Genomic DNA, 13,551 nt, shown 5'->3' on the forward strand with positions numbered 1-13,551 from the left:
TGTTAGGATATTTTCAGGAGAAATGAAAAAAATAAATTTCTTCCTCTTTTATACCTTGGATAAAAACATTAGAATTGAAGTGTCCACTGAGGAAGGACATTTTATTCCTGAAAGATAATAGCTCAAGCAGCACAAACCAACATCCCGACAAATCTGTCTACTAATTCACCCACCTGTTATGTGTGGAGATTTTTTTTTTTTTTTTTTTTTTTTAGAATTTACCATAGCCAAAGAAGTTTTATTCAAAAATCAGAACATATCTGCACAGTAAAAAATTTTCAAATTTCTTACAGAAATATGATTTCTGAACATATGGAATAGTGCTAGACATTTAAAAAAAAAAAAGGACTGGCAGACGTGATTTTACAGAATTGCTTTTCTGGTAGAAGGTGCTGGCTGGCTGTGTGCATTCCTTAAAGCAATTTTAAATAAAATTTTAAAGAATTGAATGCAATGGTCAATTTCCAGTGCAAACATGAACATCTTAAATGCGGTGACTTTTTTTCTTTTAAGGAATATCCCTCATATTAAAGTAGCATAATGTCATTAAGATGAACTGGTTACTATGATGCACATTGGCAAGTATCTTACTTTTACATTCAGTATTAGAGAGCTTGAATTAAAACACACAATTATAAAAGTTGCTCAATAATTCATATCAATGTATGTACATTACCCTTATTTGTGACTATGAAACATACTTAACAGAGCAAATGTGTTATTTCACATTTTTGTAATCATAAACAAACTAAATGCTTCATCTTTCAATCCAAGTTATATTCAAAAGTAGATATGAACTAATTCTCTAGCCTGAAATTTTTATAATGCTGTCTGTATAATGTCAGTTTGTGAGAATAATAATTTATTAAGTATCAATATTATATACCTTGTACTGATTATTTTCTCCCTCCCCTTGCCTCCTTCACACCTTCCCCTTTCTCTGGCTCCAGGTAAAAACCCTGAAATACAAAGTCATGCAATTTGCGTTTCTGCATTTAAGCACTAATTTCAAAACATATTATTCAAGTTAACTCTGCTATACCTTAATTTTTATGCCTGTACAATAATACTATCAGTAATAATTACAATTTTGAATATTTTCTGTTAGATATAGGGCTTGCTCAGAAATGCACCACTAATAAGTCAAAACAAATGGAACTGTTAAATCTAAAAACTAAGAACAGAAACTACTATAAAATTAGCCTCAAGAAAAAGTTAAATTTTATTGGCTTGTGATTGGATTTTATAATAAAGTTATAATTTGTTAGTGCTTTAAAAATGTCACAGTAATAATAAACAATAATGACAAACTGATGACTGAAAGGAGGCCAGTGTTGTGGCACAGCAGGTTGCATCACTGCCTGAAATATTCTAATCCCGGCCGGCGCCGCAGCTCAATAGGCTAATCCTCCGCCTTGCGGCACCGGCACACTGGGTTCTAGTCCCAGTCGGGGCACCGGATTCTGTCCTGGTTGCCCCTCTTCCAGGCCAGCTCTCTGCTGTGGCCCGGGAGTGCAGTGGAGGATGGCCCAAGTGCTTGGGCCCTGCACCCCATGGGAGACCAGGATAAACACCTGGCTCCTGCCATCGGATCAGCGCGGTGTGCCGGCTGCAGCGCGCCAGCCGTGGTGGCCACTGGAGGGTGAACCAACAGCAAAAAGGAAGACCTTTCTCTCTGTCTCTCTCTCACTGTCCACTCTGCCTGTCAAAAACTAAAAAAAAAAAAAAAAAAAAAAAAGAAATATTCTAATCCCATATCAGAGTGCCTGAGTTTGAATCTGACCTCCACTGCCTGCCCATCTCCCTAGTAATGTGCATTTCAGGAAGCAGGAAATAAAGTTCTGGCCACCCATGTGAAAGATACCCAGATGGAATTCTCAGCCCCAATTTAGGAAGTGAAGCAGCAAATATAAGTTTCTCTCTCTCTCTCTGCCTATGCCTATGTAATGTGTATCCACTAACAATACAAGGCAATAGACTTACTATCTAAGGTGAAGATTCAAGCTTAGACTTATTAGTAATTTATCTAAGATCATAAACCTCATACCTCATAGTAGGGCCAGGATGTTGTAGCTCACCATCTTAACACATAGAGTGTCCTACCTGTGTTGGTTACACTAATGGCTCTGCAGGTTCTACTCCTCCTTATATTTTTGCCCTTTGGTAGATAAAGCATAATTCTGTGCACCTTACTTGGACGCCTTAATTCTTTGTGCCTCACCTTACGTTCTGCTTCAGCCCATGTTGGGACTGCAATAGCAAATATATCACAAGCAGAGTAATGAAATATGATTATACACTGGGGATTGTGTTTCTACGCTCTTCAAGAGGTCATACTCAGATCTAACCTCCTAACAACAAAAAGAGAGTGAGAAGCATGTGGTTCTGAGCCTACTTGTCTCAAATGTCTCAGGCAAGGCGGCCTGGATGACCTAAACCCCAACGAGGTCTGCTAAACCTTACCCTTGTGACACAGGAGATGCAATATTACAGCATTGTTATATTGTTGGTCTGAGTATGGGAGTAGTTTATTTTAACCCTATAGTTGAAAGAGATACTATATTTTGATTTATAAAATGAGAATAATACTTATGTTGCATGCATATAAAAGGCCCCAAAGATTGAAAATATTTATAAGTGGAAAAGGTAGAATTATATTCCTACTCTGACTTACATGATTTTCTAAAGGGAGCTCCCACTGTAACTTTAAAAAACAAAATAAACTATTATATGAATCTTTCTCCCTCAGTTTATGTGAACATTGTACAACAGGGGTAACGTTAGTTTCTCTCTAAAAACCTAATGTAAATATTTTATAATTATCATAAATTTTACAGAAACTTTACCCATAATAAGCACCCAATTAGTAACTATTTATTTCTTTTCAGATAATAGTTTATGTATGTCTCTTCCTCTCCAATTCCTTTTGTACTGACACGTGTATTTAATACATTACCATCCCTTGCCAAAAGTGACTTAACAGCTTCTAGATGTGTACAACAAACCACTCATAAGTTGATGATTCAATGTTAATAACTCCATTCATTTTCATCCATAATACTCTCATAGAGTGACCTTTCTAGCAATAATATGAAAATATGATTCAAATATCTTGAAGACTAACACATTTTACAGAATTAATTCTAAATTCATTTGCAACTAAGTGAACGGTGACCTTTTTCTTTTGCCATAATTCTTAACAATTCTTCTTGTACAGTGATCTGCATTTATACAACAACAGCAACAGAAATGAATGATAAGGTATGTAATTGCAGTTTCTTAATCATTATATTGCTTAATATATGCTATCTTTATTAATTTGTATATATAAGTGTATCTACATAGAATTATTCTCCCTTTCTTAGTCTCTAGGAAACCTACAATTTATCCTTTTTGAATTTATTTTTTTTTATTTTTTAAAGATCTTGTTTACTTATTTGACAGATACAGTTACAGACAGAGAGAGGGAGAGGCAGAGAGAAGGGTCTTCCATCCACTAGTTCACTCTCCAATTGGCTGCAATGGCTGGAGCTGGGTCAATCTGAAGCCAGGAGCTGAGAACTTCTTCCAGGTCTCCCATGTGCATGCCGAGGCCCAAGCACTTGGTCCATGCTCCCCTGCTTTCTCAGGCTATAGCAGGAAACTGAATAGGAAGAAGAGCAATCTGGACCAGAAACGGAGCCCATATGGAATGCTGGCAGCACCCCAGGACAAAGCTCAGCCCACTATTCCATAGTGCTGGCACCTATTTATCCCTTTAATTCTCAATTCACTTTAATAATTCTCAATGTATCTTCCCTATCATTCCTTAGTTCTGATTGGAGTTCCATTCAGTAAATACCCTAAATATGCTTTCTCATTTTAATTATATTTTGCCACTTCTAGCATATGCATTTCATAAAATAATTATCATATATTTTCTTTTTAATCACTTGTATAAAATTAATAATCCTGTAACTGTACATCAAGCACATTAAAGAAATGATGATGTAATCTATCAACAATGTATTCACGATCTTTTAACAATGTGATCTCTTTTTTCAGTAAAAGAAATAGTGTTCTATTATTAAGGATTTAACAAATGGAAATTTGTTGTGCTAAGTTATTTATTGAGTTACATTAAGTATCAGCCCAAGTTAATATCTTTAAAGCTATCACAAAATTTCACTAAATCATGTGTATAGCTTAGATAAAATTTCCAGGTTAAAAAAAATGTTGTGGCAAAAAGGATTCAAAGAAAAAAAAATTAAATATATTTTCGATAGATAAAACTTGTATGATTATGTCATTAAATAAAAATCATATCGCTCTTATTTTTAGGAAAATAGTATTCATTTATGTGTCAGATTGCAAAGCTATCTGATTTTGTCAAATTATTCACCTCAAACTTTGTAATCTCTGATATAGTTAAGCCTAGCTAACATTTAAACTTTAACAGATGAATAAAAAATTCAAAGGAAAGTAATAATTAACATATAGGGGTAAGTCTCTTTATTAATAATAGATAACTAATATGGTTACTAGTTCTGTGTCGATTTGATTCTCATTCGGCAAGATCAGAATCTTAGTTCCAGTGATACAAACTCCACTTAAAAACACTCTCCAGTAAAAAGATACAGACTGGCTGAATGGATTAAAGAACAAAACCCATCTATTTGGTGCTTACAAGAAACACATCTTTCCAACAAAGATGCATGCAGACTGAAAATGAAAGGCTGGAAAAAGATATTCCATGCCAACAGAAATGAAAAAAAAGAGCAGGCGTAGCCATCTTAATATCGGACAACATAAACTTTAACACAAAAACTGTTAAGAGAGACAAAGAGGGGCACTGTATAATGATTAAGGGATCCATTCAACAGGAAGATATAATGATTATCAATGTATATGCACCTAATTACAGGGCACAGGTTTATTTAAAAGATTTTTTAAGGGACTTAAAGGGAGACTTAGGCTCCAATACAATAGTACTGGGGGACTTCAATACTCCAGTCTCAGAAATAGACAGATCAACCAGACAGAAGATCAACAAGGAAACAGTAGATGCAAACGATACTATAGTCCAAATGGATCTAACAGATATCTATAGAACATTTTATCCTACACTTAAAGAATGTACACTCTTCTCAGCAGTACATGGAACCTACTCTAGGATTGACCACATACTAGGCCATAAAGCAAGTCTAGGCAATTTCAAAAGAATTAGAATCATACGATGCAACTTCTCAGACCACACTGGAATGAAGTTGGAAATTAGAAATTCAGGAATCCCTAGAGCATAGGCAAACACATGGAGATTGAACAACATGCTGCTGAATGAACATTGGGTTCATAGGAGCAATCAAGAGAAATAAAAACTTTCTGGAAGTAAATGAGGATAACAGTGCAACATGTCAAAACTTATGGGATACAACAAAGCAGTGTTAAGAGGAAAGTTTATATCAATAGGTGCCTACATCAAGAAATTGGAAAGGCACCAAATAGATGAGCTTTCAAGTCATCTCAAGATTCTAGAAAAACTGCAGCAAACCAGACCCAAATCTAGTAGGAAAAGAGAAATAATTAAAATCAGAGAAGAAATCAACAGCATTGAATCAAAAAAAAAAAATTACAAAAGATCAGCCAAATGAAGAGCTGGGCTTTTTTTTCTTTGATAAAATAAACAAAATTGACACACTATTAGCCCAATTAACTAAAAGAAGAAGAAAAAGACCCAAAGCAATAAAATCAAAGATGAAAAAGGGAATGTAACAACAGACACCACAGAAATAAACACAATCATCAGAAATTACTACAAGGACTTGTATGCCAGCAAACAGGGAAATCTATCAGAAATGGACAGATTCCTGGACACATGCAACCTACCTAAATTGAACCAGGAAGACATAGAAAACCTGAACAGACCCATAACTGACACAGAAATTGAAACAGTAATAAAGGCCCTCCCAACAAAGAAAAGCCCAGGACCAGATGGATTCACCACTGAATTCTACCAGACATTTAAAGAAGAACCAACTCCAATTCTTCTCAAACTATTCAAAACAATCAAAAAAGAGGGAATCCTCCCAAACTCTTTCTATGAAGCCAGCATCACCTTAATTCGTAAGCCAGAAAAAGATGCAGCATTGTAAGAAAATTACAAACCAATATCCCTGATGAAAATAGACACAAAAATCCTCAATAAAATTCTGGCCAATAGAATTCAATAACACATCAGAAAGATCATCCACCCAGATCAAGTGGGATTTATCCCTGGTATGCAGGGATGGTTCAATGTTCACAAATCAATCAATGTGATACACCACATTAACAGACTGCAGAAGAAAAAACATATGATTCTCTCAATAGACGCAGAGAAAGCATTTGATAAAATACAACACCCTTTCATGATAAAAACTCTAAGGAAATTGGGTATAGAAGGAACATTCCTCAATACAATCAAAGCACTTTATGAAAAACCCATGGCCAGCATCATATTATGAGGAAAAGTTGGAAGCATTTCCACTGAGATCTGGTACCAGACAGGGATGCCCACTCTCACCATTGCTATTCAATATAGTTCTGGAAGTTTTAGCCAGAGCTATTAGGCAAGAAAAATAAATTAAAGGAATACAAATCGGGAAGGAAGAACACAAACTATCCATCTTTGCAGATGACATGATTCTTTATTTAGGGAATCCAAAGAACTCTACTAAGAGACTACTGGAAATCATAGAAGTTCCAGTAGTCTCTTAGTAGAGTTTGGCAAAGTAGCAGGATATAAAATCAATGCACAAAAATCAACAGCCTTTGTATACACAGGCAATGCCACAGCTGAGAAAGAGCTTCTAAGATCAATCCCATTCATAATAGCTACAAAAACAATCAAATGCCTTGGAATAAACTTAACCAAGGACATTAAAGATCTTTACGATGAAAATTGCAAAGCCTTAAAGAAAGAAGTAGAAGAGGATATCAAAAAATGGAGAAATCTTCCATGCTCATGGATCGGAAGAATCAATATTATCAAAATGTCCATTCTCCCAAAAGCAATTTATAGATTCAATGCGATACCAACCAAAATGCCAATGGCATTCTTCTCAGATCTAGAAGAAATTATGCTGAAATTCATATGGAGACACAGGAGACCTCCAAGAGCTAAAGCAATTTTGTACAACAAAAACAAAGCCGGAGGCATCACAATACCAGATTTCAGGACATACTACAGGGCAGTTGTAATCAAAACAGCGTGGTACTGGACAGAAACAGATGGATAGACCAATGGAACAGAATAGAAACACCAGAAATCAATCCAAACATCTACAGCCAACTTAAATTTGATCAAGGATGCAACACCTATCCCAGGAGCAAGGACAGTATATTCAATTAATGGTGATGGGAAAAAAGGATTTCACATGCAGAAGCATGAAGAAAGACCCCTACCTTTCACCTTGCACAAAAATCCACTAACATGGATTAAAAATCTAAATCTATGACCCGACACCATCAAATTATTAGAGAGCATTAGAGAAACCCTGCAAGATATAGGTACTGGCAATGACTTCTTGGAAAAGACCCCGGAAGCACAAGCAGTCAAAGCCAAAATCAACAATTGGGATTGCATCAAATTGCGAAGTTTCTGTACTTCAAAAGAAACAGTCAGGGAAGTGAAGAGGCAACCAATAGAATGGGAAAAATATTTGCAAACTATGCAACAGATAAAGGATTAATAACTAGAATCTACAAAGAGATCAAGAAACTCCACAACATCAAAACAAACAAACCACTTAAGAGATGGGCCAAGGACCTCAATAGACATTTTTCAAAAGAGGAAATCCAAATGGCCAAGAAACACAGGAAAAAATGTTCAGGTTCACTAGCAATCAGGGAATTGCAAATCAAAACCACAGTGAGGTTTCACCTCACCCGATCAGAATGGCTCACATACAGAAATCTACCAACAACAGATACTATTGAGGATATGGGGAAATAGGGACATTAACCCACTGTTGGTGGGAATGAAAACTGGTAAAGCCACTATGGAAGTCAGTCTGGAGATTCCTCAGAAACCTGAATATAACTCTACCATTCAACCCAGCCACCCCACTCCTTACCCAAAGGAAATTAAATGGGCAAACAAAAACCTGTCTGCACCTTAATGTTTATTACAGCTCAATTCACAATAACTAACACCTGGAATCAACCTAAATGCCCATCAACACTAGACTGGATAAAGAAATTATGGGACATGTACTCTATAGAATACTATACAGCACTGAAAAAATGAAATCCGGTCATTTGCAACAAAATAGATGAATCTGGAATACATCATGCTGAGTGAAATAAGCCAGTCCCAAAGGAACAAATATATGTTCTCCCTGATCGGTGACAACTAACTGAGCACCAAAAAGCAAACCTGTTGAAGTGAAATGGACACTATGAGAAAGAGTGACTTGAACGGCCCTTGTCCTAATGTTGATGTACAACTTAATACTTTATCCCTTTTAGTATTTTTTTGTTCTGCTTAATACTATTCATGGAACTCTGTAATTAACACACAATTATTCTTAGGTGTTTAAACTTTAACTGAAAAGTGATCCCTGTTAAATATAAGAGTGGGAATAAGATAGGGAGGAGATGTACAATTTGGGACATGCTCAAGCTGACTTGCCCCAAATGGTAGAGTTAGAAATATGCCTGGAGATTCCAATTCAATCCCATCAAGGTGGCATGTACCAATGCCATCTCACTAGTCCAAGTGATCAATTTCAGTTCACAATTGATGACTCTGATAGGTCTAAGAGTCAAAGGGATCACACAAACAAGACTAGTGTATGCTAATACTAACTGATAGAATTCAAAAGGGAGAGAAGGATCCATCATGGGAAGCGGGATACACAGCAGACTCATAGAATGGCAGATGTCCTAAACAGCACTCTGGCCTCAGAATCAGCATTTAAGGCATTCAGATCTGGCTGAAGAGCCCGTGAGAGTATTTTAGGCATGGAAAGCCAAGAAACTCTGGAAAACAAAACAAAACAAAACAAAACCTAAATGAAAGATCTCTGCAAGTGAGATCCCAGTAGAAAGAATGGGCCATCAAAGAAGGAGGTACCTTTCTCTGAAATGAGGAGTGTACCTCCACTTTGACTATGACTTTGTCTAAATAAAATCGAAGTCAGCGAACTCAAAAGGTTTCCATAGCCCTGGCAACTCATGACAAGAGCCTAGGGAGATTACTGACGCCATAAACAAGAGTGTCAATTTGTTAAGTCAACCACAGGAGTCAGTGTGCACTTACTCCTCATGTAGGATCTCTGTCCTTAATGTGTTGTTCAATGTGAATTAATGCTATAACTTGTACTCAATCAGTATTTTACACTTTATGTTCTGTGTGGGTGCAAACTGTTGAAATCTTTACTTAATAGATACTAAATTGTCCTTCTGTATATAAAGAGAATTGAAAATGAATCTTTTCAGCGCTGTGGCTCAATAGGCTAATCCTCCACCTGTGGTGCTGGCACACTGGGTTCTAGTCCCAGTTGGGGCGCCAGATGCTGTCCCGGTTGCCCCTCTTCCAGGCCAGCTCTCTGCTCTGGCCCAGGAGTGCAGTGGAGGATGACCCAAGTCCTTGGGCCCTGTAGCCACATGGGAGACCAGGAGAAGCTCCTGGCTCCTGGCTCCAGATCAGTGCGATGTGCCAGCTGTGGCGGCCATTGGAGGGTGAACCAATGGCAAAGGAAGACCTTTCTCTCTGTCTCTCTCTCTCACTGTCCACTCTGCCTGTCAAAAAAAAGAAAAGAAAAAAAAAAAAAAAGAAAGAAAATGAATCTTGATGTGAATTGAATGGGAAAAGAAGCAGGAATTGGGAGGATTGTGGGCAGGAGGAAAGTTATGGGGGGATGAAAAGCCATTATAATCCATAAGCTATACTTTGGAAATTTATATTTGCTAAATAAAAGTTAAAAAAACTGTCAAAGTAATCATTTTATTTATTACACTAATCTATAACAAGAGTGTGAAACATTGTTTCTATTTACTCAAATATAAGGGAAAAATCACAAAATTGGAGAAAAAAGGATAATATAGAAGTCTTGTATTAAAAAAATAAAAGGTGAATGAAAGCTTAAGGCTGCTGCTCAAATAAAACAAATTAATGATGGAGTGACAGAAATTCTGATTGGGAAACAGTATTTAAAACTCTCCATAAGCCCTTGACTGTGATGTTAATTAAAGATGTTATGTAAAAACTAAAAAAGAAAGGAGAGAGAGAGAGAGAGAGAGAAGAAAGAACAATGAAAAAGAGAAAGAATAAAGAGAAAGAGAGAAAGAAAGGAAGGAAGGAAGGAAGGAAGGAAGGAAGGAAGGAAGGAAGGAAAGAAGGAAAGAGAAAGAGAGAGAAAAAAAAAGGGCAAGATGGAGCAGAGGGAGGTAAGGGTGGGAGCGAGGAAGGGAAGATCATTATATTCTTAGAATTGTATTTATGTACTACATTGAATCTGTTCTCTTTGTGTCAATATTATATTAACTTAAAAATATCAGAAAAAATAAAATTTATGAAACTAAAGCATAATATAAATGCTATGGTCAATAAAAAATGAACATTGTATTATTATAAACATTAATAAATGGACTGTTCATTGTTTCAATATCTTATCACAATCTGAAATATTAAGGTCTTATAGTATTAAATGAAATATGAGGTATTCACTAAATATCTGGATCATTTCTCAAATGTACTATGAGGCATGTATGTAAAATGTATATGCTTTGAAATATTCTTTATCTCCAATATAAAGAAGCAGAATGTATTTGGCTTGTCTGTAAAAAAAAATAAAATCACTTTAATGGAATTTATTACTGTAGAGAGCAATAGATTAAGCTATCACTTAGGATACCTATATACATTATTGGAATGCAGAATCAAGTCGTGCATCTTCCACTTACAATCAGCTTTCTATTAATGCATCTCAGCAGGCAGCCAATGATGGCTCAAGTGCTTGGGCTCCTATCACCCATGCCGGAGACCAAGAAGAGTTGCTGGCTTCTGTGTTTGGCCTGTCCCAGATTTGGCTGTTGCAGTCATTTGGGGAGGGAATTAGAGGTTAGAAGATTCTCTCTCTCAAATGGCCAACAGACACTTTGAAAAATGCTCAGGATCACTAGCCATCAGTGAAATGCAAATCAAAGCCACAATAATGTTCTACTTCACTCCAGTAAAAATGACTATCATACAGAAATCAAGAAACAAAAAATGCTGGCCAGGATGTGTGGAAAAAGGTATCTTAATCCATTGTTTTTGGAAACGCAAGCTGGGTCAGCCAAGGTGGAAGACAATATGGAGACACCTTAGAAATCTGAATATAGACCTACTGTATGATACAGCCATCCTACTCCTGGAAAAGTACCCAAACCAAAAGAAAGCAGCATACAGAAGAGTTATCTGTACCTCCATGTTCAATGCAACTCAGTTCACAACTGCTAAGATATGGCATCAACCCAGATGTCCATGAACTGATGACTAGATTAAGGAATTATTCTATACATAATATTATATATATCATATATATATGAGAGGGTATATATATATATATATATGTATAATATCCTCTCTTTTGCAACAAAATGGATGCAACTGGAAGCCATCATACTTAGTGAAATAAGGCAGTTCCAAAAAAGACAGATTTCATCTTTTCCCTGATCTGGGATAATAGACTACTTAAAATGTAATGTATTGGGATGAAATGTACATTTGGATATTAGATGACTCTTTATAGTCCTTTCTCTTTTGTTGAGGAAGAGTGTATTTTTTGTTTGTTGTTTGTTTTGTTTTATTTTCTCTTCATCTACTCATTGAATGATTTACTTCATGTAGGGTTAAATTTATGATCATTAAGAAAACACATCTTTGTGAACACACATCTTTGTAAAAATTAAGAGTGGAAGATGGAGGAGGAAGAAGGGTGGGAGTGTGGGCAGCAGGGAGGTTAGGGTGAGAAGTATCACTATGTTTTTATACTTATATACATGAAATACATGAAACTTGTATACCTTAAATAAAATTTAAAAAAAATGTATAGGGTACAAGAAAGGGTGCAACACAGTAGGCCACAAATGAAACTCAATTAGTGGCTTAGTTATTTAAGATGCAAAACTGAGGTTCATCCCTTATAACTTATTAGCCTATCTGATCTCTTACACAAAGTTGATTAAAGCTGATTAGAATTGATATGCACTGCCTACAAATCCATGTGAATTTGATGGGAAACACTGCAGCTTGGAAACAATATTAATGCTTAGTGTAAAACAAATCTACACTAAGCATTAATATCTAGACTTACAGTAAAGAGCAGGCTTATGTCACCAATCTTACTCTTGTTAACTGTGTGATTATTGTAAAGTAAGGAGAGTGAGAGAGGGAACTAAAGAAGAAAAAGCTTCCAGGAGCCTTAGGTTTGTATTCAGTCCACCACTGGAAGAACTAGCAAAGTACAAACTTTATTCTAACATCCAGTCACAAGGTGACTTAGTATAATTTATTTTTTCTTTGAGACTAGTTCTAAAACTGTTTCTAGGGCATTCTTATAATTTTATTTTTAGAAGAATCTGTTACCTTAGTTTTGCTTTACTGGTTATGTATAAAGCCTTTCCAAAATTCTGTAAGGTCATTTCAAAGAGATTAAGCATACATTACCAGAAATTAAAAGGATTCATGATTAAAGTTTATAGTATAAATACATGATTTTTTAAAAGTAAAATCAAGGTCTTAGATTCCGAGTTAAGATGTAAAGAATTAATTACACTCCTATTCCACTAAGAATTCTCCTTGTGCTTTATGTGTCAGCACCGTTTTCTGCTTCACTCCGTGGTATACCTCAATGCTTTTCGTCCCCAGATCCATTCATAGTTCCTGCAGGAGTCCTTTTTTCCACAAAGTCATCTAAGTTCACATGTGTGGTTTCAGATGCCTCTCTACCACCATCCCTGCACTTGGGAATATGCTACTCCATCGCCAGTGTTCCTGGCCCTCTCACTTTTGGTTTTTCCGTTTCTTGTTGCTATGAAACATTTCTGTTCTGGGTCCTCACAATTCAAAACAAATCTCCCTTTTTCATACTTGGTGACCATAGATGGGACACTGTACTGATATTTTCCTGAATTCACTTACAGACTAGGAAAAGAATATTATATTTCTACTTAAATTTTAAAGAAGCTGAAGGCTCGCCTTACATGGAAAAGGCTTCAGTATTTTTTAATTACCATACTAAAATGAACTTGGCTTTGAAATGCTAATTATTCTTAGAGTTCTATCCTTGATACTTTGGCCTCTCTGATATATTTTTTTTTCGTTTGTCTGTTTCTTATTTATTTATTTGAAAGGCAGAGTTACAGAGAGTCAGGCACAAGCTTTACCTGGTATGCCACAGCACTGTTCCCGTCCACTCTGATTCTTGAGGTTTGTTTATAGGCAAAGTTCTTCATGGTTTTTCATCATCCAATATTTAGAAGCCATGCCATCCTAGCTTCTAAAATTTCTGCTATTTTCAAAAATAAGGACAAACATGTAACCCT

This window comes from Lepus europaeus, chromosome 4, assembly GCF_033115175.1.
Source record: "Lepus europaeus isolate LE1 chromosome 4, mLepTim1.pri, whole genome shotgun sequence".
NCBI lineage: Eukaryota > Metazoa > Chordata > Mammalia > Lagomorpha > Leporidae > Lepus > Lepus europaeus.